We start from the raw sequence: 25,418 nt of genomic DNA, 5'->3' as shown, positions 1-25,418 counted from the left end.
AGCTATTGACCGGAGGAAAAAAAGAGTTTATTAAGCACAAGCCTTCCTCCTTTTACAGTCTGACTCTCTAATCAGGATGCAAAGAAGAGCTAACACAAGGGAGGAAAATACATATTGTGAGCATGACTGAATGCCAGACACAATAGTCTTGTCACGGACTGCTTGCCTACCAGTCTCCCTCACTTCTTTTTTAGAAAACCGAATGAGTCACACTGAAATAGCAGAAACACTAATTGCTAAAGGAAGAAGAGATATTTTGTTTCCACTGTTACAAAACCACATTAATGCTTTTCTAAACATTGTGAAAATAGAATTATAGGAAACATACAAAGAGCTAAAACAAAAAGACACATACCTAGCAATATATGTATCTTAATTAAGGCATTGAAGGACTAAGAACATAGGAGGCTACCTTCAAATTCAAAACAAATTTGGAAATACTAAAATTTGGATTACAATTTCCATAATCTCTCAGCCGTACAAACTACAAGATTCTATGAGTTATGATAAAAAATGTAATTCCCACAATCATCCAGCAACTTAGCTCAGAGATTTTAGGAATTGTGTTTTTTTTAAAAGTTTTCCCAAAAGATGGAGACAATCTCCTTCTCAAGTAATCTCAACTTCACTTAAAATCACAACATCAGATAAACAATTACAATCACAAATACAAAATTTTAAAAACAGTATAATGGCTGAAAGATAAGGTGCTGAGTTCAGAAGGATCAGGAAATGCTTAGTGTTGTAACTCTACAGAAATAAATATCTGTGTATCAGAACTGCCATTTCATCCCAAACCCATCTTTCAAGCAAGTTTCCACAAATGTTGCATTTGCAAAGGGTAAAGGTTTCCCTTGACATTAAGTCTAGTCATGCCCAACTGGGGGTGGTTCTCATCTCCATTTCTTAGAGCTAGGGTTATCAGTAAACACCTCCTTGATCATGTGGCCAGCATGACTGCATTACTTTCTCACAGAAGTGGTACCTATTGATCTATTCACATTTGCGTGCTCACCCCGCTCCCTGGATTCAAACCGCTGACCATTTGGTCAGCAAGTTCAACAGCTCAGTGGTTTAACCTGCTGCACTACTCGAGTCCTATGTAAATATATGTATGTATTCTCATTTTCCTTCCAGTCAATGTTAGGATCAATTTAAACAGAATGGCCCTCTTTCCACCAATCTTACCTATTAATTCCTTGAAATCACTAAGTAGCAGGACTTTTTGTAGGGAGTAAATTAGATTGGGTTCTTTTAATGCTTCTACTTATTACAGTCATCTCTCCAGAAGATCCTCACAAAAGTGGAAAGAAACATAAATAAAATCCACTTTTTTACCTGAAAGACACTATGCTAGGAATCTCTAGGTCCTCCAGTGCAACTCACTGGTCAATTTCTGGTAGGCATTGACCATAAACTTACACTGGAGGACCTACAAATGTTCTCTCTAGATTTCTAGAGAGAAAAGTGTTTTATCTTTAGAAATCTAGATCCTCCAATGCAACTCTATCTATGCTCAACCCCTAGCAGAGTGATGTTGTAGGACCTAGAGATTCCTAGACAGAACATATTAATACAATCTGTGAGTAATCCACAAAAGTAAAGCCCATAGTTGTGAAGGACTGGATATATTTTTAATTTAAAAAGGGAAGGGTACTGCAAGACACTCACTGTTAGATATTAGAAGCACAATTCGTTAAAGGCATCTCACTAGGAATCACTTTTTAATAACTTTTTTTTTGCCTACTAAGCTTTCTCCTTTTCTACTTGTTCCCTGCCCACAGAAAGTGCTTTGGCCATTTTGGAATTGGAAGGATGATGAAGGAGGACTGGATAAACACAAGCCTACAAACACCATGTCTGCAGTAAACAATGCAATAAAGCCTGATCAAGGAAAAGTTATAGATTCTGGTGAAGATGATCATTCTGTGGATTAGTCCGACTTCCTACAACAGGCAAGGTAAACAGCAGCTAGCTCTACAAACTCTTACTCCGTGTTTATTTTTGAACATCAAAACAAAGAGCAAAAGAAAGGTCATATAGGCCAGTCTCACCAACTATCGCCATCACATCAAAAAGCAAGCATAGATTGATGTGTGGAAATCATAAGAAAAATGGAGCCTGGTAAAAACAAAAATCATTCCGAAAAAGGCTTTCAGATGATCTCTAGAAGGTACACAATATTTCCATTTACTTATAAAAAGTTCCCCTGATCTAGTTGTTTTCTTTCACAAGTACATATTGTTAGTTCGGGATAAAAAGTCTGTTGAAACATGTTCTACTTTGTGGTGCAGGAGCATATCCTTAATCTTTTCATGTTACTTCTTCGAGTATCAAATACTTTATTAAAGAAATAATATGAAAGAATGCTCAGGAACACACCTATTTTGTTAACTGAGGGATACCTATATAACATTACAATATCAGCACTATATAATAGCAACACTGCCTTAGAAATTAGCATGCTGTTTTGAGGGGACAATGATTTCAAAGGGATTTTTAACCATATCTTTACCTTTTTAGCTGCAAAATGTACAGAAAAACAAGCTGGATTTGTGTCCTCATTCAAATAAACAATCTGCTCTTAATCACATCTATCATTTAAAACAGACTTGGGAAAGAGAGGCTTCCCCTTTATAATTATGGACCTTGATAATTACCTGGTGGTTAACAGCAGATCCATTCTCAACGCATCTTCCTGTGTCTCTCCCTTGATAATGTAATCTAATCTCCTGGCTATGCTTTCATCTGGCACCCAACACCACACACTGTTTATAAAACAACAATCTCATCCTGGGTAATGACAGAACAAAGGCAAAGAAAAGCAGCTTTTGTAATAAGACAGCACTTACCACTTCAAAAGTAGCTAAGTTGGTATAATTTACATTGCTGGCTTTTCTTTTCTCTCTCTCTCCCTTTTTAATCGTTTTGAAATTTTTCGTCACTGGAGGACTTGATCTAAACTCAGACTTTCACAATATGGTATTATATCCACTGCGGTGCAATATATTACTGATGTTAATTATGAAGTTATGAAGAAGAAGCAAGGATGTTTAGAAATAGTTATAGCATAACAATTATTATTTTAAATAATTTACAGTTATCCCAACTGCAGGGGAAAAAAAACTTTAGGCTAGTAGTCACATATAAAAGGTAAAAGTGTCCCCTTTTAAGTCTAGTCGTGTCCAACTTTGGGGCGTGGTGCTCATCTCCATTTCTAAGCCGAAGAGCCGGCGTTGTCCAGATACACCTCCTAGGTCATGTGATCAATACGGAGTTCCGTTACCTTCCCACAGAAGCAGTGCCTACTGATCTACTGACATTTGCATATTTTCAAACTGATAGGTTTGCAGAAGCTGGGGCTAAAAAAAGGAGCTGAACCCATCTGTGGATTCAAACCACCAACCTTCTGATCAGCAAGTTCTGCAGCTTAGAGGTTTAACCTGCTGTACCACCACAGCCCCTTAAGTCACATATAGTAAAGTGTATGTGTGTGTATGCATGTGTGTATATATATATATATATATATGTGTGTGTGTGTGTGTGTGTGTGTGTGTGTGTATGTGTGTATGTTTGTCTCTCTGTTTGTACCACAAAGGCTGTTGTTATGTGAAGTGACCCTCCATGCTGTCACTGGATTTGCTGTTCCTAGGTGAGATGGCCTTCTGTGATGTCATTGAGAAAAAAAGATGACATCCCTATGTTTATGATGTTTATTTTAATTTTAATTTGTCTGTATGGTTTTCCTTTTTGGCAACTGAATGTTTTTCCTTATATATTGGAAACTGCCCTGAGTCTCCTTAGGGAGATAGGGTGGTATATAAATAAAGATAGTTGTTGCTTTTGTTGTTGTTATTCTTATTCTTATTACTAGCTGTACCTACCACACGTTGCTGTGGCTAACCTTCCCTCCCTCTTTCTCTCCTTCTTTCTTTCTCTCCTTCCTTCCTTCACTTCCTCTTCCTTCCCTTCCCTCCCCTTTCTTTCCCTTTTGCTTTCTCCCCTTTCTTCCTTCTCTACCTATTCTTGGACTACAACTCCCAGCAGTTCTCCTGATCGATCTACCTACCTATCTATCTCTATCTAATCTATCTATCTGGAGGGTTGCTGGGAGGTACAGTCCAGGAATAGGAAATTGGAAATATACAGGTATTGGGGAGCTCTCAAAGAAATCCAAGAAGAAAGCTTGCATCTTGGAAGCAATGCATTTGGATAGTCCTCCTTTCCTAAAGGGCCTGGTCTAGGGGATACTGGGAGCTGTAGTCCAGAAGATAGTGTGGATATGCTATTGTGTGTTTTGTTTGCCAGGGAGAGTCATTTTTGCACATGCGCTATAGCGTCTTTTTGCTTGTTTTTTTTTTTTTTTTTTTTTTTTTTTTTTTGCTTTTATAGTTTCCTCCACTGTGTTTTTCGGTGTTTTTATGAGTGATGGTCACTCATTGGCCTGATAGGTGTCTTGTGTCCAAATTTGGTGTCAATTTGTCCAGTGTTTTTTTGAGTTATGTTAATCCCACAAACAAACATTACATTTTTATTTATATAGATTATCATCATCATGTGTATGAGGGGGAGGGAAGAAGGAAAAGAAAGAACTATGTTGCCATGGAGGCAATGTAAGTTAGACTCTATCAAAGCTGGAGAAGGAAGAAAGTAGGCAGGCAGAGGTCCCAATGCTAGTTATGTACTAAAGCTTTATACGCAACCTACAACACTTGGGGTATTTTGTTTAAAACATTACAATCAACAAAAATACCTTTGAGTCTCCGTTCTACGACTCATGTATAATTGCTAACTCAAATGTTCCCATTTGGCAAATTGCAAAGTTAAATAGAGTTGAAGAGTCAAAGCTGAAAATCTGACCAAGAAGACAGAGAAATAGAAACAAGGGCCTCAAACAAGGGTCCTATAACCAGACTATCAGAATAAAATGAAACTGAAGATCATCATCAACAATAAAAATCATCATCAAAGACGATATCTGTGTTTCCCACAACTTCAGAAATTCAACACAAAGTGCACAAAAGTTGTACACCCAAACAGAATCTGTTGAGTCCATTTGTGTTTACGATTCAGAAATCTGGAAAAACAATTCAGTGGGCTTCTGAATCCCTTTTACATTACTCATATTTATTTTTTAAAAATAGAATTTAAATGGTTGTGGGTTGCTGTGAGTTTTTCGGGCTGTATGGCCATGTCCCAGAAGCATTCCCTCCTAATGTTTCGTCTGCATCTGTGGCTGGCATCTTTAGAGGTTCTATGTGGTTGTGCTTTTAAATTTTCCTTCTATATTTTAATAATTGACATTACACTTCTTCTTAGCTATTCGGGATATTTGTAACAGTATACAGTTGGATAGCAAGGGAATGGCAATAGTAAAATATAGCTCTGGGACTGAAAACTGGGAATGAAATATGCTACTTAGGAACATTTCTGATTTGCGGGAACAACCCTCCTTTCACTATCCCTGCCACATTAAATTCAATTTCAGTTCTCCACAACTGTAAAATTCTATCTACATTTTTTAAAATATAACTCCAAGACTTCCACCACATAAGCATAAAACCTAAAGGCATCATTTAGGCATCATCACCTAAAGGCATCATCACCTAAAGGCATCATCACCTAAAGGCATCAATTCATCAGCAAATTCCCTAGCACTAGTCCCTCTAGCCTGCTGTGCTAAGCCCGGCATCTGTGCTAAGCCCGGACTTTTTTTTCTGATTTCTTGATTGTAATTTCCATTTTAATTAATGGTGGAGCTAATGTTGATGTGTTCATCGCTCACTTTTAAGTTATGTAAAACTTCTGTGGTCATGTTTTAATATCACAATACACAAGAGGATTATTTTGAAAGGCATACTATACTGCACAACATAAAATAGTAATTGTAACATTACTTTTTGCCATGGAGCTACACAGCTTTAGCACAGCTGATAAAATCACAAGCAATGATAAGCTCTACCAATCGAAAAGTTGCAAGTTCAAAGCTCTGGATCGGCATGAGCTGCCAAATGTCAACTCAGCTTACTGTTGACCTATGCTGCTTGAAAACAGCTTGAGCTGTAATTAGAGAAATTAGGTAACACTAAAACAAGCGGGGAGGTATTTTAGGACACCATAAGGAAAAAAAGATCAGAAAATGCTCAGTGATCAAAAGAAAGGAGGAAGTCCTGACAACTCTTCATCACAGGAGATGGAGCAACAGCACCCCTGTGGCTGGCTTCAAGCACAACCTTCCGAGGCACCAAAAAGCTGGACATCGACACAACATACCTCCTTTCGTTTCTGTCTGTCTCTGTATTGTCTATCCATAAATGGCACTGAATGTTTGCCGTGTATGTGTACTGTGATCCACCCTGAGTCCCACTGGGGAGATAAGGCGGAATATAAATAAAGTGTTATTATCATTACAGCATTATATAATTCTGATTTAATAAAAGAATTAATAACATTGAATGCAGCTTAACACCACTTTACCTGCATTGCTCAGTGCAATGAATCTTGGAATGTGTAGTTTTCTGTGCCCCAGAGCCCTCTGATAGAGAAAGATAAATATCTTACAAAACTACAACTCCCATGATTCCATAGCAGTGAGTTATGGCAGTTAAAGTGGTGTCAAAATTCTACAGTGTAAATGCATCCATAGTTTTGCAATGGCAACTAATAGAGAATGCCAGCTTATCCAGGATGTTTATATAAAAATAAATGCTAATGAGCCTTAGGTTGTCTTTGTGTTGACAATTTTAAAATTCACAACTTGTAATTAATTTTGTGCAAAAGATTCCGGAGCAACATAGCAGGCAGAAAGCCTCTCCCTATTCCATAACTTGCCTTTAAAGCAAAATGTAGAAAAGTCCAGGTTAATGCTACAAATATTTTTCTCCAAAATTACCACTAGCAATCTATTTTTTTTTAGGGGAGATAAAACAATACTTGGAATTAGCCTCAGGATTTCAATTTGGCTGAAAATAACTCAGATGCCTAACAGTAAGTAGAAGCACTCTTGTCTTATGTTAAATTGCAGCGCTCGCATCTGTTTTTAAATTGCAGCAACTCACAATTCCCTTAAGGCAGCCTTGAAGAAAAAGGAAGGCAGTTCATTCCTCTTTCCCCCTCGCCCCAGTTCCGTAAGGAAGTTGTCATGACAGAGAACAGATGTGAAAAGTTGACTCAATTAAAACGCACGGCTTCCCATGAAATGTTCATCACAGAGAAGACCGTTTACATTGTCTTCTGTCATGAAGATTGGCAGAAGGTTAAAGGAGCCACACCATGTTCTATCAATCGAGCACTTTGCACCAAATATTTTCTGTGTTTTTCTTTCTGCCAAAGACTTTCCCATTGTAATCCATTTCCACCACCAGAGGAAAAAAATATGATTACTGCATTGATCACTACAGAAGAGAAACAGGCATCAGAGAAAACCAACCCATGCAAACGTGGGAAACAAATTAATTTACTTCAATTAGGAAGGCTTATTTCAATTACTGTGATGGTATGCATTGGCAAATAGAAAACGAAAGATATATGGGTTGTCGAAGACTTTCATGGTCAGAATCATGGAGTTGCTGTGAGTTTTCCAGGCTGTATGGCCATGTTCCAGAAGCATTCTCTCCTGATGTTTCAACCACATCTATGCCAAGCATCCTCAGAGGTGGTGAGGCTTGTTGGAAACAAGCCAAGTGAGGTTTATATATCTGTGGAATGTCCAGGGTGGGAGAAAGAACTCTTATATTATTCGATTTTGTTGTTTGGGCTTGGCCTCATGTAAGCCGCTCCGAGTCCCCACTGGGGAGATGGTGGTGGGGTATAAATAAAGATTATTATTATTATTATTGTCTGTTTGAGACAAGTGTGAATTCTGCAATTGCTCACCTTGATTAGCATTGAATAGCCTTGCAGCTTCAAGGCTTGGCTGCTTCCTGCTTAGGTGAATCCTTTGTTGGGAGGTGATTAGCTAGCCCTGATTGTTTCTATGATATATACCTTGAATATTTTTAACCAGAAAAATGTTTCTGAACAAAATGATTATTTTCCTAAATGCACTTGCTATGAAAAATAATTTGCTATTATTTTGATATGTGCCTTCAAATAATTTTCGATTTATGACAACTTTTCATGGGTTTTTCTTGGCAAATTTTGTTAAAACAGGTTTTTGCCTTTGCCTTCCTCTGAGGCTGGGAAAGTGTGACTGGCCCAATGATAAAAAATGTCATTAAGTTTACAGTGTAAAGATAAAGTCTAAATACTTTTATTATGGGGGTATGGCATCACAATTTGGCAGAGAAGAATGATTACTGAGACTGGACCTACCCTGCCATATAATGTAATTTCAGGATGCAGATTAGATGTATTGAACTGGATTATATGAGGGTTTTGGTTGTTTTTTTTTTTTTGTTTTGTTTTTTTTTTGTCGTGTCAGGAGCTTCCTGTTGTGAGAGAATTGGCCGTCTGCAAGAACGTTGCCCAGGGGACGCCCGGATGATTTTTGAAGTTTTATCATCCTTGTGGGAGGCTTCTCTCATGTCCCCGCATGAGGAGCTGGAGCTGATAGAGGGAGCTCATCCGCCTCTCCCCGGATTTGAACCTGCGACCTGTTGGTCTTCAGTCCTGCTGGCACAGGGGTTTAACCCACTGCGCCACCGGGGGCTCTGATTATATGAGTTTACACTGCCATATAATCCAGTTAATCTGCATTCTGAAACTGCTTCATATGTCAGTGAGGATCCAGCCTTAGTTCAAAAGGTCAACTCATGATGTGCTTGAGGCTGCCAAATGAAAAACCTTTAGTGTCTGTATCCCCAAAATAACAAAACTATTTTGGCTACTTTTACAAAAGAGAAAAATGCAGAAAATATAAAAAGTCCCATTAATTCCTGATTTAACTCCTCAGCTTCAGATATGCAGGGGTAACTGATGATATTTTGTTAGTAACTTCCCAAAGTCTAGTTATGCTTACTAAAACTGGGAAATGAAATTGCCTTTTTTCATTTGATGAGTCTGGTTGACCCACAGGCCCCCTTTGTACCACTATACGCTCATGGTCTGTTTTTACTGTGTCCCCATTTGAACCTTTAAGCCATCATCACCCTGCTGCAAAAGATTAATCCTGATCCTGAAGGTATTCCTCTTGGCTTTCCCCGGAGGAGGGAATTTAAAAGCTACACTATCACCCTTTTGATGTCAAGCTCTGGCAATCTGGTTTCACTCTGTTTCTAATGGTTTCTACAGAGACATGGAGTTTGTCATCTCTGCATAGCCCTGCTTGTCTCAATAGATCCAGAGAAGGGTGACCGAAATGGTAAAAGGTCTGGAAGCCAAGCCTATGAAGGAGCTGGATATGTTTGGCTGAAGGCTGAGAGTGGACACGACAGCATTGTTTGATATTTGAAAGGGTATCATATTGAGGAGGGGGCAAGCTTGTTTGTGGCTGCTCTAGAGACCAGGTCACGGATCAATGGATTCACACTGTAGGAAAAGTGATTCTACCTAAACGTTAGGAAGAACGTCCCAACAGCAGTGGAAGATGCTGCCCTGGAGCATTGGCATAATGTAAAGTAAACCACATGTAGTTCACGTTTGATCAGTCCACACATTGCCTTGCCAGAGAAAGAAAATATGCCATGTAGATGAACAATAAAGAACAAGTAGTTTACTTTTCATAGTTCAGAACAACATATGTACAATGTGATCAGTTGCATCAACTCACATAATGTCCCTTTATGAGAGATTTAAAATGGTCTTTTTCTGTCCATGTGGATAAAGTCCTTCAGCAGCTCATGAAACTGTGTCCCCCTGCTTCTCTCTTCTTCTCTCTCTGCACCTGCATAACTCAAGCCTGAACAAAAATGTTATGGTGTCCAAAAGTTCCAGACTCAGCCATCTCCCCAGGCATTGCCCGACCAATCAGCATCATGCATCTTATTTTATATTTGACACACATACACTAACTGATTCCTTGCATGCTCCAACACAGCAGAGTCTCCATCTCTGGATGTTTTTACAGTAACCATGGTCATCTGTCAAGAGTACTTTGCATGGCAAGGAGTTGAACTGAATGGCCCTTTGGTCTCTTCCAACTCTACGATTCCCCAGTGACTCTTCTGCCTATACTAATTACTCGGTCCTATAAAAATCCAAGTACGTTGTTGATGTGATTTGTGAAACTAAAGTCGAGTTGCCCATAATAGTTTGTCCTCCATATTCAATGGGGTTAGATGACAATGAAAAATCACAAATGAAGGCATGACTCTGTGATCAAATTCCAACAGAATCACCCTGGAGGGCTTAGTGATCCAAGAAAGTTCGTAAACAATGACATTCACAAAAAGTCAAACTATTGACTATAATATTACTATAGTATCCCTCCTCTTTTAAAATTCCTATTATATTGCGACAGTTCTATTCTGTAAACAACAACAACAATTCCAACTGACAAGAGTTTTGGAGTACAATACTCCTGACCTCACGATCGTGGGGAAAAAAACAGGTATTGATCATTGATGTTGCAATCCAAGACGACAGCAGGATTGAAGAGCAACTGGAAAAACATACACGGTGCACAAGCCAGGAAAGATGGTCCCAATGGTGATCCGCACAGTGGGTTCAGTGTCTAAAGACTTTGGCCTGCACTAAAAAGAAATCGGCTCTGACAAAATTACCATGTCAGCTGCGAAAGGTCACCCCACTCAGATCAGAACGCATTATTCACCCATACATCACACAGTCCTAGACACTTGGGAAATATCCAAAACACAAAAACCAGCATAGTGTTCTTGTTTGCTGTGTACTAATCTTGTTATGTATCAAATAATACATAATGTTAAGAAACATTACCAACCTTAGATATGCAGATGATATCACTTTGATGGTCGAAAGCGAGGAGGAGCTGAGGAGCCTTCTAATCAAGGCGAAAGAAGAAAGTGCAAAAGCTGGGTTGCTCATTTTTTTAAAAACCAAAATTCTGCCAACCGGACTGACTGATAACTGGGAAATAGAGGGAGAAAACATGGAGGCAATGACAGACTTTGTATTTCTAGGTGCAAAGATTACTGCAGACACAGACCGCTGCCAGGAAATGAGAAGACATTTATTTCTTGGGAGGAGAGCAATGACTAATCTCGATAATATAGTGAAGAGTAGAGACATTACACTGGCAATGAAGATCCGCATAGTCAAAGCAATGGTATTCCCCAAAGTAACCTATGGATGTGAGAGTTGGACCATAAAGAAGGCTGAACGAAGGAAGATACTGAACTGTGGTGCTGGAGGAAAATTCTGAGAGAGCCTTAGACCGCAAAAAGATCCAAACAGTCCATACTCCAGGAAATAATGCCCAACTGCTCATTGGAGGGAAGGATATTAAGAGGCAAAGATGAAATACTTTGGCCACATCATGAGAAGACAGGAAAGCTTAGAGAAGACAATGATGCTGGGAAAATGGAAGGGAAAAGGAAGAGGGGCTGACCAAGGGCAAGATGGATGGATGGCATCCTTGAAGTGACTGGCTTGACTTTGAAGGAGCTGGGAGTGGCGACGGCCGACAGGGAGCTCTGGCGTGGACTGGTCCATGAGGTCACAAAGAGTTGGAAGTGACTGAACGAATAAAAAACAACATCAAATAATAACAATGCTTTATTTATATTCCACCCCCTCTCCCCTCTGGAACTTGGGGCGGCTTACAACTTCCTATACTATTGCCATAGCATTACACTGGTAGCTCAAACTAAACAAAGTGAAGTGAGAGTTAAGTGTCACTGATATGATTTTCTTGATCCTAATAATTTTAACTTTTGCTTTTTTTATTGTTTAGTATTGGTTTTAATTTTAGTTACAATGAATGCATATTTGTGACTTCTCAAGCTGCCCCGAATTTCACAGAAATGCAGAATAGAGTTGGGTTTAAAAAAAAAACAACTCATGATCAAATATGTTAATACTAGAGATGAGATGCTTACATATCATTTTATTTAGCATGTTGCAGGATGTGCAGGAGCACCAAACTCTGCAACTTCCTCTCTTTCAAACAAGAAACAGCTGTTTTCCCACAGCAGTATTCCTGCTTCCTGCAGCTAAGCCACTCTTGTGCATTACATGAAAATGGAATTCTTCACTGCTGTGTTAAATGTTCAATTTGCACCAAGCCTCAGCCATATCATATGTTCTTAATGTCGCATCAAGAAAACAAGATTTAGAAATGTGTAAAGGTCACTGAGCATGTGCACAGCTTATCTCTTTCACCCCTCGCTAACCACCAGATCTCTCTCACACATCAAGAAGTTCAGAAAGAAAGCCTTCCAGATTCAAGGGGAATGTTGAGAGACAGAATTAAGCATTGGTATTCTTTCTATAGCTTTTCTAGAATATAAGCACTGTTTGTATTGGATTCAGGATGGTAAAGGTATAGTACAGTATAAGTATGGTGCATAGTATAGTATAATATGGCATATTATAGTATGTTTTATGTGTCAGCAGAGTTTCTTAAACTTTTTCCACTTGTGAACCCTTTTTGCATGAGAAAGATATTTTACATATAATATGTATACAACTCAAACATGTACGGATAATAAGCCATAAAGACATCTTAAACAATAGTAAACATATCAGTTTACCTTTTATTAAAGGCTAAAACAAATTTGCATACTAATAAGATCGATGTGCTTTGTTTATTTTTACATTAAGGATCAAATCTTGGCAGAACATTTGATATTGCAAAACGTAGAGCATCTTCAATATTGGGTTGTTGTAGGTTTTTCCAGGCTATATGGCCATGTTCTGGAGGCAATTTTTCTCCTGACGTTTCGCCTGCATCTATGGCAAGCATCCTCAGAGGTAATGAGGTCTGTTGGAACTGGGAAAAATGGGTTTATATATCTGTGGAATGACCAGGGTGAGACAAAGGACTTTTGTTTGCTGAGGCTAGCTGTGAATGTTTCAGCTGATCACCTTGATTTGCATTCAATGGCTTGGAAGCGCCTGGGGGGAATCTTTTGTTGAGAGTGATTCCGGCCATGAAAGCCTTCGACAATACATCTTCAATGTTTTTCATTGACAAGACTGCGCTCTGGCACCACGACATGCAAAGCCAACCTTAAGAAATGGGGCCACAAAGTGAAGTCAACAACATGGGAGGGTGGAGAACAGCAAACCACAAACCACCTATTACAATGTGACCTGAGCCCTGCCACATGCACAATGGAGGGCCTCCTTACAGCAACACCAGAGGCACTACAAGTGGGCAGCTTCTGGTCAAAGAACATTTAGTATAATGCCAAGTTTTTAAACTCTTGTGTTTTTTTAAAAAAATACATTACAACTGTACCCTCAAGTCACTTCTGATATGATAAATAAATAAATAACCGTTTTTCAGAGTTGATCACCATTTTGATTTAATAATTGTCAATGCTGAGAACATTGTCAGAGTTTTATATCAATTGAGTCATTTCTTAAGTGAAAAAGTGAGTAAGTATTTGTAAGGACCATGTCCAAGCATTGCAATGGAGAGCAACTGTTAAGCCACCTGTAATAGTTTAGATGCTACAAATTGGGACTAAGCACTGTGTGTTGTAGAGAATGGAGAGAAGAGAATGAGTAATGAGAATGCAGAGAATGCTAGAGAATGACAAGACAAAGAGCAAGAAGAAGAGATTGCTGAAGAGGCTGAAGAAAGGTTTGCTGGAGGATTGAGGCTTGAAACTATTTTTGTGACTATTGTATATAAACATTTCTTTATCTGGAAGACAGTTTGTTTTCTGTTGGTTGTTCTCCTTGGGCAACGGGTGCAGCTTCTGCAAAGGGGGTTTGGATGCTTGGAATCAACCCCAACTTGAAAGCAGTGACACGATAGCTGCGACAAACATGACTTCACATAAATACACCATACAAAATGGGAGAAGTACAAGAACCATTTCTGAAATTGCTGGAAATTCTGTCATAATCATAAGCCCAAATTAATCTAATGAATTTTTTAAGGAGACTCACATTTTAAACCTGTGTCGCTTAGTAACTAGACAAATTCTTGAACTTTTAAAGGCAGATGACTGAGGTTTTTTATTTCAATGGGGTATGGTCTTACTAATCTAACTTAGCCTTTTTTGGAAGCATTCAGAGAGTAGTACAGTGCAATAGGCAGCTATGAAGTAGTTGCAATTTGATTGGAATGGCTTCTGGACTACAATTTCGGGTTCTGTGTCTGTTTTTAGCAGTTTATTTAATGATATGTTATGGTTTTATGTCTGTTTATTGATTTTAATGTATAATATTTATTGTATTTGTATGCTTATGTGTATTGTGGCATTGAATCATTGCCACTCTAAGTCTCCTACAGGGTTGAGATAAGAGTGGGGCAAAAATACAGTAAATAAATCAATCAATCAATCAAACTTGAGAATGGAAGTATTTGGTGGAAAGGAGGAGCAGAACTGGGTGTCATCTGCATATAGGTGGCACTGTACTCCAAAACTCTGTATGACCTCTCCCAGCGGTTTCAAGTATATATTAAACAGCATAGGGGACAAAATGGACACCGAGGAACCCCATAGGTCAATGGCCAGGGATTTGAACAGGAATCCCCCTGCACCACTTTTTTGGGTACAGCCCTCCAGCAAAGACTGGAGCCAATGTAACACAGTGCCTCCCAGTCCTATCCCAGTAAGATGACCCAGTAGGATACAATGGTCAATTGTACCGAAAGCCGCTGAGAGATCCAGGAGAACCAATAGGGACCCCCCCCCCCCGTCTAGTTCTAAAAGTCTCACTTTCTAGTATGTTTTTGATAAACATGGCTAGTACAACATTCATATGAACTATATTAACTATTTTGTAATTACCAGCTGCTTTTCGAGTTTTATTGTTGTTTTGTTATGCTGTTGTTTTAGTGAGGGCCTTGGCCCTTGTAAGCCGCACCGAGTCCTTCGGGAGATGTTAGCGGGGTACAAATAAAGTTAATAATAATAATAATAATAATAATAATAAGGCAGATGTCACTTGGTCATAAATATGGGATAGTATTCTCAAAAAAGCACATGAAAGTGTAACATTCATCAAGTATCTGGACACAAAAAATATCACACAGAATCCCACGTTTCCTCTGAAATGAGGTTAGACCAAAAAAAATGAAATAACTGAACTCCAAGCAAAGGATATTTAACAAACCAATGTCTTTGAATCAACTTGTTAGCCTTCCTCTGAGTAAGCTTGTTCTGAGAAAGGAAATGTTCATATCTCTAGAGGAAATGCTTGACATGTTTCCCTTACAAAAGGATAAGAGATTATGGATAACTCCCAGGATTCGACATATTCTTCACTATACAGTTTAAGGTCTATTTTAAAATAGATGTTAAAACTATGGAAAGAAGTCAAGAGAAACATTCTTGAATGGCAGTTTGATTATTTCTATATATCTAAAAAGAAAGAAAAGAAAAGACTAATCTATAAAAGCTCTATATAAAGAGAAGGGTATACTGTATAGATTATACTATTTGGTTGGAACCAAATGAAATTAAAACATCTGCCCACTGGTGATTCCACCATGGGCTGGTAAGGGCAAGAAAAGAATCATTAATAATATTTATACACTGTTTTCCTTGAGTGTTAAAAGATGTCAGTGATACTTATGCCAATTTGTAAATTAGAGAGTATAATTATCCTCAGATTAAAGAATGAAAGTTGATGCTCAAGAGAATGTGGCCTGGCTAATGAGGTCAGGTGAGTCATGCCTGAACTGAGAATTTGAACAAAGGAATTGCCATCTTGGAGCCATGCTCTTAACCTCAAGAACATACCCATTCTGTACAGCAAACAGCAATCCAGTATCAATCCATCAATGGACTGTGGGCATATTCAGTTTTTTCATGGTATTAAGTCACATGGTAACTATGTTAACCCATCGCTGAAATTATTTTGTATTAATTGTTCAAAAGATTCTTTATGCTTTTTTAACCACTAATTTAAAAATAATATTCCAAAGTGGTCTTAATATTTCACTGGAAATTAATTTATTTATTTTGTATCAAAAGCATTGCATAAATTAATATAAAACTGACAAAATAGAAGGTGTGCAGGTGGCTAAATATCCTTTTAGCAAAAACAGGCAACAGCAATGGCATTGTCCGTAGCCTCCAACAATTCTTCCTCTGTACATGAGGCAGGGCACAATGGACAAGCATACAGATGCAGAGTTGTCTGTTCTGCTCCACAGTCACACAAGGTATGGGATTCTTTTAGTGCCATTTTGCCAGGTTGTCTTTTGATCTGCCCACTCCGCTTCTGAGTCTATTCAGGGACTTCCATGTTGCCCATTCTTGGTTTGCCCCTGGAGGAAGACCCTTGCGGGGGGCTATCCAGTTGGGATTTCCTGATTTAGCTGCCCAGAGGGATACCCTTGCTGTTGCTGGAGGGACGCCAAGAGGAATGGTAGTTCTCACAAAGCTTTTTCCTTGATTTGAGTCTATTGGGAGGAGGCTGGTAGCCATGTAGTGGGTGGATTTCACAGTGTTCAACCATATTTCTCCTCACATTTAGCAGCAACTTCCCGTCACACATCAGGAGGGGCAATGCCAGCTAGCTTGTAGAGTTTATCAACAGGTGTAGGTTTAAGACACCCTGTGATTATTCTGCAAATTAATACAACCTGCATGCACCTACTGGTGTCGCTCCAGTAGGGTGAAAACGTGGCTTTAGAATCAAGCCTTTGCCAATGGACTTGGATTTATGTGTAATGATTGGCCTGAAAACTAAAATATGGATCAGCATTTTAACAGCTGAACAGAGAAAAGGAATTAAAATGCTGCAATTAAAAAAAAACATGAGTTAATGGGTAAAGCACGTAGAACTGAAAATTTACAAACTAGTTAAAACCTGGAATCGCTGACTGCTCAGAAACTACACAGATGGATCATGGGGATGAACGGCAGAAACGGGTAATGAGTGAGGTGGTTGCATTGTCCTTGCTGCTTCCCATTACATTCCATGATTTTATAGTTGTCACTGCAATGTTTTATATATTTTAATGCTTTTAATTTCATTTAATTTTTAATTGAAAAATGTATTCAATTGTATATTGGATGTATATTGTTTTTAAGGCATTGAATTATTGCCTTGGCTGTAAGCTGCCTTGAGTCCGCCTTGGGGTTGAGAAAGGCAGGATATAAATATAGTAAATAAATAAATAAATATTATAAATGTGATTTTATATGTCACATACTGAGAAGGTTAAACATGTAGGATGTGGCCGAAGAATGTAAAGCTGAGAATTGACTCAAAGGTTCAATCACGTTTCACAAAACATAGCAAGCAAAACCATTTCCAATAAATGAATATTGGTTCAGTCCTTCCGAGCAGACCACTTTTCCATCCTCAGGACTCTTCTTGAGGGGGAGAATGCCCTTCCAAAGTCTGTTTTTAAAAACTCAATTTTTAAGGTTACACAGGGGAGTAATTCATAAATATCAAATACATGTGCCAAGGCTGCAAATACTATCTATTTTTGTCAAGAAATACTGCTGACTACAGAAAAAACCTTCAGTGCTATAGTGTCTTAATGATAAAGTGGTCTACCAAGGATGGCTTGCATAACATTGCATAGAGGGCCCTTGGTATGCACTTGCTTGGTTCCAGGATCTTGTGTAGACACTAACATCCATGGATACTCAAGTCCCATGCAGTTTCTCAAGTCGCTCCTGACACGACAATTTTTTTTTACATATAATGGCATAGTTAAAATGATGTCCCTTCCATAAAATGTCAAAATCAAGGTTTGCATTTTTGGTTTTTAAAAAATATTTTTCAACTGTGGATTGTTGAATTAGTGGATACAGAATCTGTGGATACAGCGGATCAACTGTACCTTGTGGCTTTCCAACTACAGCTATTCACTTGATTTTTTTCACTGTCATAGTGACTAGCCTATACTTGTTTGCTTTGGTATTATACTGGTTTAGTAGTGACCTGGAACCTGACCTGGCCTTCCACTGGTAGAAATGCTCTGTCTCTGGGAGGAGGGACACCTCCAACCCCCAGCACCCTCACAATTTGCTCCAGTGTGACAGAAAGCATCCTGGAGCAGATTTTCAAATGGTACGAAGAGGTGGAAAGTAAGAAAGTCTCATTGGATTTGGATTATTGTAGGTTTTTCGGGCTGTATGACCATGTTCTAGAAGCATTCTCTCCTGATGTTTTGCCTGCATCTATGGCAGACACCCTCAGAGGTTGTGAGGTCTCAATGGATTTATTTTTACAAAAAAAAGTCATGAATCCAAATGCATACACACAACTTTTTGCACATCTTTAATTCAGTTTTCTGTTCTGTATGCATTTAGCCAATCAGGCATAGTCAAATACATTCTACCAATTATACAGTCAACTCTTCTCAAAATACAGAAGACATTTTTTTTAAATTACTAGTAGATAGTGAAGATTAGCCACTCCCAATGGCTTTCCATCACTTAAACCAGCATGATAAAAGCAGAGAAAATAAATATACGACTGTCATTTCCAAATGTTCTTATGAGGTTTCAAGGGTATCATTTATGAAGCAGAAAGATTTCCTTCTTTAGCAGTGTTCCAACACATTATTCTATTCGTGTTTAACTCAAGACATGAACGTACTTGCCTAGAATGTAATCGGCGTATTTATATAAACGGAGCTTTTTAGAATTCTATTATTGTGAGCACCAAACAGGAAGTACAGTAATACCGCCAGTAAATGTTAAATAACCTTTAGTGTAAACTTTGCTGCTTAGTTTAATATGCATAATGTTAACCCCTTAGGTATAATGAGATGGAACGTGCACCATAAACACATTGACTCATGCAAAAACTATAGGATTTCCTCCAGCTTTTTGTTTTTAAGTAGTTTTCATGACCCAGCTACCAGAGTTGAAATCTTATGAGCAAACTAGTTTAAGGAAGAGTGAGACTGTAGAGATTGTGGCAGAAATAAGAGTGCATAACATTCCAAAAAAGAGCATAAAAGCAACAGAGTTTAGTTATTTTTACACCATAATAACCCTTTTTTCCTGAACTGATTATTTGTTTTTATCACAATTTTAAAAAAAAAAACAGCCTCCTTCAACTTCATACCTTCTAGATGCATAACCCAACCTTCTTTAACTTCATACCTTCCAGATGTGCTGGACTACAACTCTCATCTGATTTGAGTCAGCTTCTAAGACCAGATGCTTAATAAGTGAGGACCGCACGCTGAAGATTTTCTACCCTATACATGCTAGTGTATACCTAAGAATGTCAATTTCATAATAATAATAATAATAATACTTTATTTATACCCCGCCACCATCTCCCCAAAGGGACTCCCCAAGGCGGCTTACATGAGGCCAAGCCCAACAACACATCAGTAAAAACAGAACAGCAAGCAAGTAAAACAGTACAATTAATTAATATAACTCACATATAAACAATAACACAGAGAATTAAAAACCTTATGGCAGGGCCAGATGTAATAAATTAAAAATTTTAAAATAAACACTGGGCGTGAACAGAGGTAGGATGTATCTAAGCAGGAGAGTTTTAAAAGATAATGTAGGGAGACCAACCCAACGGTTAGTTAAAGTGCTTCTGAGGACATTTTGCAGGGCATTGTTTCCTTATCCAGGGAAGGTACACTGGAACAGCCATGTTTTCAGGCTCCTCCTAAAGACTGCCAATGTGGGGGCTTGCCTGATATCCTTGGGGAGTGAGTTCCAGAGACGGGGGGCCACCACAGAGAAGGCCCTCTCCCTCGCCCCCCCCCCCCCCAATCACACCTGCAAAGGGGACGGGAGCGAGAGCAGGGCCTCTCCAAATGATCGCGTGGGTTCGTACACAGGAATGCGGTCATGTGGGTCCCAAACCGTTTAACACAAAATGAAAAGAAATCTCAATCTGGTAAACATGTAATCATCTTTCCCATGCAAACTAAACCAACTCAACTGAGTTGCACATGGATTTCCATATCTGTTTTGATGGACAGCCTTGATGTCATAATTCGCTGTTTCCCTATCAATCAAAATGGATTTTTGAATAAGAATTATTATTAAACTTTATTTATACCCCGCCACTATCTCCCCTCAGGGACTCGGGGTGGCTGGCATGAAGCCAAGCCCGACAGATACAACAAACAAAATAAAATACATACAGCAGATACAAACTAAAATATACTCAAGTCAAAGGAAACAGGAACTTAATGTATACACTCCCTCCAACCCTCCTATTTCTTTCCCCCCTCGTTTTTTTCTCCTTCTCTTTTTCCCTTTTCTTTCTTTCTTTCTTTCTTCTTATTATTTCTTAAGCTAGGTGGCGGTAACCTCTCAATTTTCTATTGTATACACACTATATACTTTATTTTATTTTATCTAATCAAATTGTTTATGTACCCCCACCACATCCATTCAATAAAATATTAATTAAAAAATAAAATACATACATCAGATAATAACTCAAATAAAATACAAACAATAAAAGAAAAATCACACAATGGGATAAAACACAGGGTATGTGATAAGATGAAAAGTTAAAACAAGAGTTGAATAAAGTGGGCTGGGCCAAAGGCCATGATAAAAACAGGAGAAATTGGGTGAGATAGGGGAGATTGGGTGGGTAGTTTATCTGGTGGGAAATATGGATGGGACAAGCTATGGGGTTTAATTTCCTGCTAGGGGATGAGATAAAGTGCATTGAGAGGACAAGTTTATGCTGGAACGGTCATGATATGGGGATTTGTTGTTCATTCATCAAAAGAAAGGCTGAACAACCAAGTTTTCAAGCTTTTCCTAAAGGCTGACAAAGTGGGTACTTGCCTAATCTCCCCAGGTATTGAATTCCAAAGCCATGGGCCACCACCAAGAAGGCTCTCTCCCTCGTCCCCACAAGCTGCACTTGCAACGGGGGGGGGGGGGAGGTAGAGGAGGGCCTCCCTGGGAGATCGAAGTGGCCGTGCAGGTTCGTAGAAGGAAATGCAGTCACAAAGCTAGGTGGGTCCTAAACCGTTCAGGGCTTTGTAGGTGATAACCTACACCTTGAATTGGGACCGTAAAATGAACAGCATGATCCTGTGATGAAATATACATGGGATATCCCAGTTCATTTTGTGCTTTCCCCATGTGCTATGAACAGAAAAGGACAATGAATTTGCAGACCTCTGATTCCAATTTTTTTGATAAGTAGAGTCCGCTTTGGTGTGTACTTGAATGGGTGACCACCAATGAATACCAGGTACTGTAGACTGTAAGTAAAGGTAAAGGTTTCACCTGACATTAAGTCTAGTTATGTCTGACTCTGTGGGGTGGTGCACATTTCTATTTCTAAGCCAAAGAGCAGGGGTTCTCCATAGACACCTCCAAGGTCATGTGGCCAGCATGACTGCATGGAGAGCCATTACCTTCCCACAGAAGCTATACCTATTGATCTACTCAAACTTGCATGTTTTCGAACTGCTAGGTTGGCAGAAGCTGGACCTAACAGTAGGAGCTTATCCGACTCCCCGGATTCAAACCACCAACCTTTCAGTCAGCAAGTTCAGCAGCTCAGCGGTTTAACCCACTATGCCACCGGGGGGGGGGGGGGGGCACACTGTTGACTGTATTTATTTATTTATTTATTTAGCAGTTTTGTATACCGGTCTTAAAACATTAAAATAGCAAAATACAGTCATATAATTACAATGGTCAGTCGTCATCAAAAAATCATTGTTCGTCATCAACCACCCATATCACGGGATCGTGGCTCATTCGTCGATTTCCAGAGCCAAATATTTCAGAGGAAAGAACTGGCAAAACTACCTATAGGTATCCCTTGTCTAAGAAAATTATAAATCAGTAACAACTTGAAGGCACATTTCGACACACAGGCACATATCTATCCAGATCAATAGGATGCGAGTAGATGGCTCTACTCAGAACACTTTCCCTGAAAATTACCCCTTTCATTCCACACAACCAACAAATTTGTCCAAAAAAGTGATATACAGAGTAATACTTTTCAGTATGTACAATCTCTTAAACTATCACCACTAAGTATCTACCTTACCTGACGAAGTAACTACCTTTAAGAATTCCTGTATGTATCCTATTTTATGATCACACACTGACTGATGTTTGGCATGACTGCCATCTGCTGATATTACAAATACTGCTCCAGTGTTAGTCAGAACGGATATGTACATTCTAAATTTATCAGCACCAGCAAAAAAAGTGAGAAGTACCAAGCAACCCACAATCTGCAACTTCCATTGTACAAAAGGAAAGCACCATGCTTAATTATGTGCTAACTCACTGCAAATTGCGTTGTCGAATGCTTTCATGGTGGAAATCACTGGTTTGCTGTAAGTTTTTGGGCTGTATGGCCATGTTCCAGAAGCACTCTCTCCTGACCTTTCACCTGCTTCTATGGCAGGCATCCTCAGAGGTTGTGAAGTCTCACAACCACTGAGGATGCCTGCCATAGATGTAGGCAAAACGTCAGGAGTGAGTGCTTCTGGAACATGGCCATACAGCCCTGAAAGCTTACAGCAACTCACTGCAAATTATCCTCCTACTCTATTTCTCCCTCCATGAAACATAGTTCCCAAAATACTAATATAAATAACAGACCTGTGCTATCCCTTCCAATAAACTTTTTTATTTTTCTAAAACTTTCATCCACACAGGTCTTTTTCAAATGTCTTTAATGACTTCAGTTTTATTTTTTTAATTTCTAATGTATTTGGGGGAATAAAAATTCTACATATTGAAAGAAATGTTTGTTGGTGTTCCACAACAAGTCAATGCCCAGAGTCTGAAAACCTATGTTCATATAAGTGGAATTTTGATTACAATAATAAACAGTTTTGATGGGAAAAATTATATGTTTTAAAAATGCTACCACCATTATTTATTTAATTTATGTCCCACCTTCCTCCCAAGACAGAATGTAAAGCAGTGTACAAGTTTTTTTTAAATACAATAAGGAAGCTTTCAGTACAATTCCAATGGGGAGAAAATATTATTTTAAAAATGTAGATTAAAGACTGTTTTTAAGAAACACACGTAAAACACAATAAAAAAAACTCTACCAAAGATATTAGAAGAACAAGCCATGAGAGTCAAGACGAAGATCCACCCAAAGGAAAAGTGTTCTTACCACACATCAAGGGAACCACTGACCTAACAGGGAAGCTGATGAGGAAACACAACCTACAAACAATCTACAGACCTACTAAGAAAATCCAACAAATGCTACGTTCAGCAAAGGACAAGAGGTATCCTCTCACCTCTGCAGGAGTCTACCATATACCATGCAGCTGTGGACAAGTCTACATAGGGACCAACAAAAGCACCATTGCCCAAACACGAATCAAGGAACATGAAAGGCACTGCAGACTAATTCAACCAGAGAAGTCAGCCATAGCAGAGCACCCGATGAACCAACCTGGACACAGCATATTATTTGAGAACACAGAAATGCTGGATCATTCTCACAACCACCATGTCAGGCTACACAGAGAAGCCATTGAAATCCACAAACATGTGGACAATTTCAACAGAAAGGAGGAAACCATGAAAATGAACAAAATCTGGCTAACAGTATTTTTAAAAAGTCTAAAATTGGGACAGTAAATAAAGAACAACACTCAACAAACAGGGGAATTCCAAACAAGAATCTCTCAGGGCCAGCCAAAACTTCCCAACAAAGGATCCCCCAAAACAGCAATTAGCCAGGCTTTGAAGCTGCAAGGCCATTAAATGCTAATTAAGGTGTCCAATTGCAATATTCACACTTCCCTGAAACAGACAAGAGTTCTTTCTACCACCATGGACATTCCACAGATATATAAACCTCACTTGCCTAGTTTCCAACATTCACAACTTCTGGGGATGTCTGCCATAGATGCGGGCAGGTATGTAGCTGGGGGGGGGGGCTTGAGGGGCTTCAGCCCCCCCCCCCCCCCCAATTCTCATGGTGGTCCGTGAGAAGGCCTTACTGGTGCATTATTTAAACAGTTATGTTTATTCATATCATGATCTGATCACTATACTCAATATATCCCATATGCATGGGGGTATTGGGGTAACGATACAAAAGGTTTGCTAGGGTAGACCCTCTTTCACTCAGACTCAGCCCCCCCCCCCCCACCCCACCCCACCCCAAATCAAAATCCTGGCTACAGGCCTGGATGTGAGTGAAACATTAGGAAAGAATGCTTCTGGAACATGGCCATACAGCCCGGAAAACTCACAGCAACTCAAAAATAATATCCCTTCCTGCTTTGAATCTCAGTTAAGGGACAAAAGCAGAGTAATAGTATTAGTAATAGTAGTAGTTTGGTCTGCCACATAATATTAAAAAGCCAGAATATACATTTTAAAACGTTTTTTTAAAAAAATACTGGAGGAAAATACCCCTTTTAAATGTACAAATCTGTGAAAAGACATAGTAATAACAGTATTTTGAGGCAATTTTCTACCTCAGTAACAAAAGAAGTTCTGCAATGGGAAATGACTCCTAATGAAGGGCCATTCTTCACACTAGCCAACAAGAGCACATTATCCAAATCCTACAATAATCCTTGTACGCAAACTTCCCTTTACATGTATATCACTGGTTATTTCATCAGCTGCTGAAGTTGCAGGGCATGTATAGCAATTATTTTAAACGGCGTCACACACATGAGCTCTGCTTAGCAGACCTCCTGGCAATTCTACACTGGTGAAGAAATGGACTCCCACTACTTTATGTCCAGTCTTGGAAAATGGTTTAACTTTTAACTAGTGTTGTCACCACTATGCATCCAAGTTGGATTTCCTGTAGTGTACCAGGCCGCCTGCCCAAGTAAATGTCTCCTTTCAGGTTACATTGACGCCATATTTTCCTGGTTCGCTTGGCACATGCTGCTGGATTGGGTATTTTACTGTGAACTCAACCAGCTCTCAATCAATGGTTAGATCTACCATTTCCTGTGAGTCTGAAGGCACTCAACAACTGAAAGGCAACCAAGATAACAATGACCCTGTCTTGCACATTTCATTGCTGCTGAACCACAAGACACTTTGTTTGTGCACAAAATTATTTATCTACATAATTATCAGCACAATAATATTGGTAGGGAGAAGTACAAAATATTTGTAGCTTATTTCTTTATCTGAATTTCAACAAGGAGAAATTACAACAAGGAGAAAAGTAAGATACTACATTTAGGCAGAAAAAATGAAATGCACAGATATACAGAATGAGTGATGCCTGGCTCGACAAAAGTACACATTAAAAAAATCTTGTGAGTCGTAAGACCTCAACATATGGATGTCAAGAAGAATGGGACAGTGGGGACAACATGGGAAACCATGAGGCAGTGCCCAGCTTCGTCCCCTTACAATTGTGGGCCGTGGGCTGCTATCCCATGATGTTTCTGTGCTGTCCCCAGCTTTCTTGCATGCTGTCTCCGGCTT

General features: G+C 39.0%; 1 protein-coding gene and 1 long non-coding RNA gene across 2 annotated transcripts in view; one reads left to right on the top strand and one right to left on the bottom strand.

The window, feature by feature from the left end:
• The window catches only part of AFG2A (AFG2 AAA ATPase homolog A), a 202,782-nt gene that overhangs the window by 99,629 nt on the left and 77,735 nt on the right, over positions 1–25,418 (bottom strand). The gene's annotated exons all lie outside the window — the stretch shown is intronic.
• On the top strand, positions 1,796–12,736 carry LOC132776871 (uncharacterized). The gene is made up of 3 exons (XR_009631639.2): positions 1,796–1,960; positions 6,917–6,987; positions 12,682–12,736. It is a non-coding gene; the product is annotated as an uncharacterized lncRNA (long non-coding RNA).

The sequence above is a fragment of the Anolis sagrei genome, chromosome 5 (assembly GCF_037176765.1).
Source record: "Anolis sagrei isolate rAnoSag1 chromosome 5, rAnoSag1.mat, whole genome shotgun sequence".
Lineage (NCBI taxonomy): Eukaryota > Metazoa > Chordata > Lepidosauria > Squamata > Dactyloidae > Anolis > Anolis sagrei.
The sequence above is the reverse complement of the archived record's forward strand: the minus strand, read 5'-3'. Positions and strand labels throughout refer to the sequence as shown.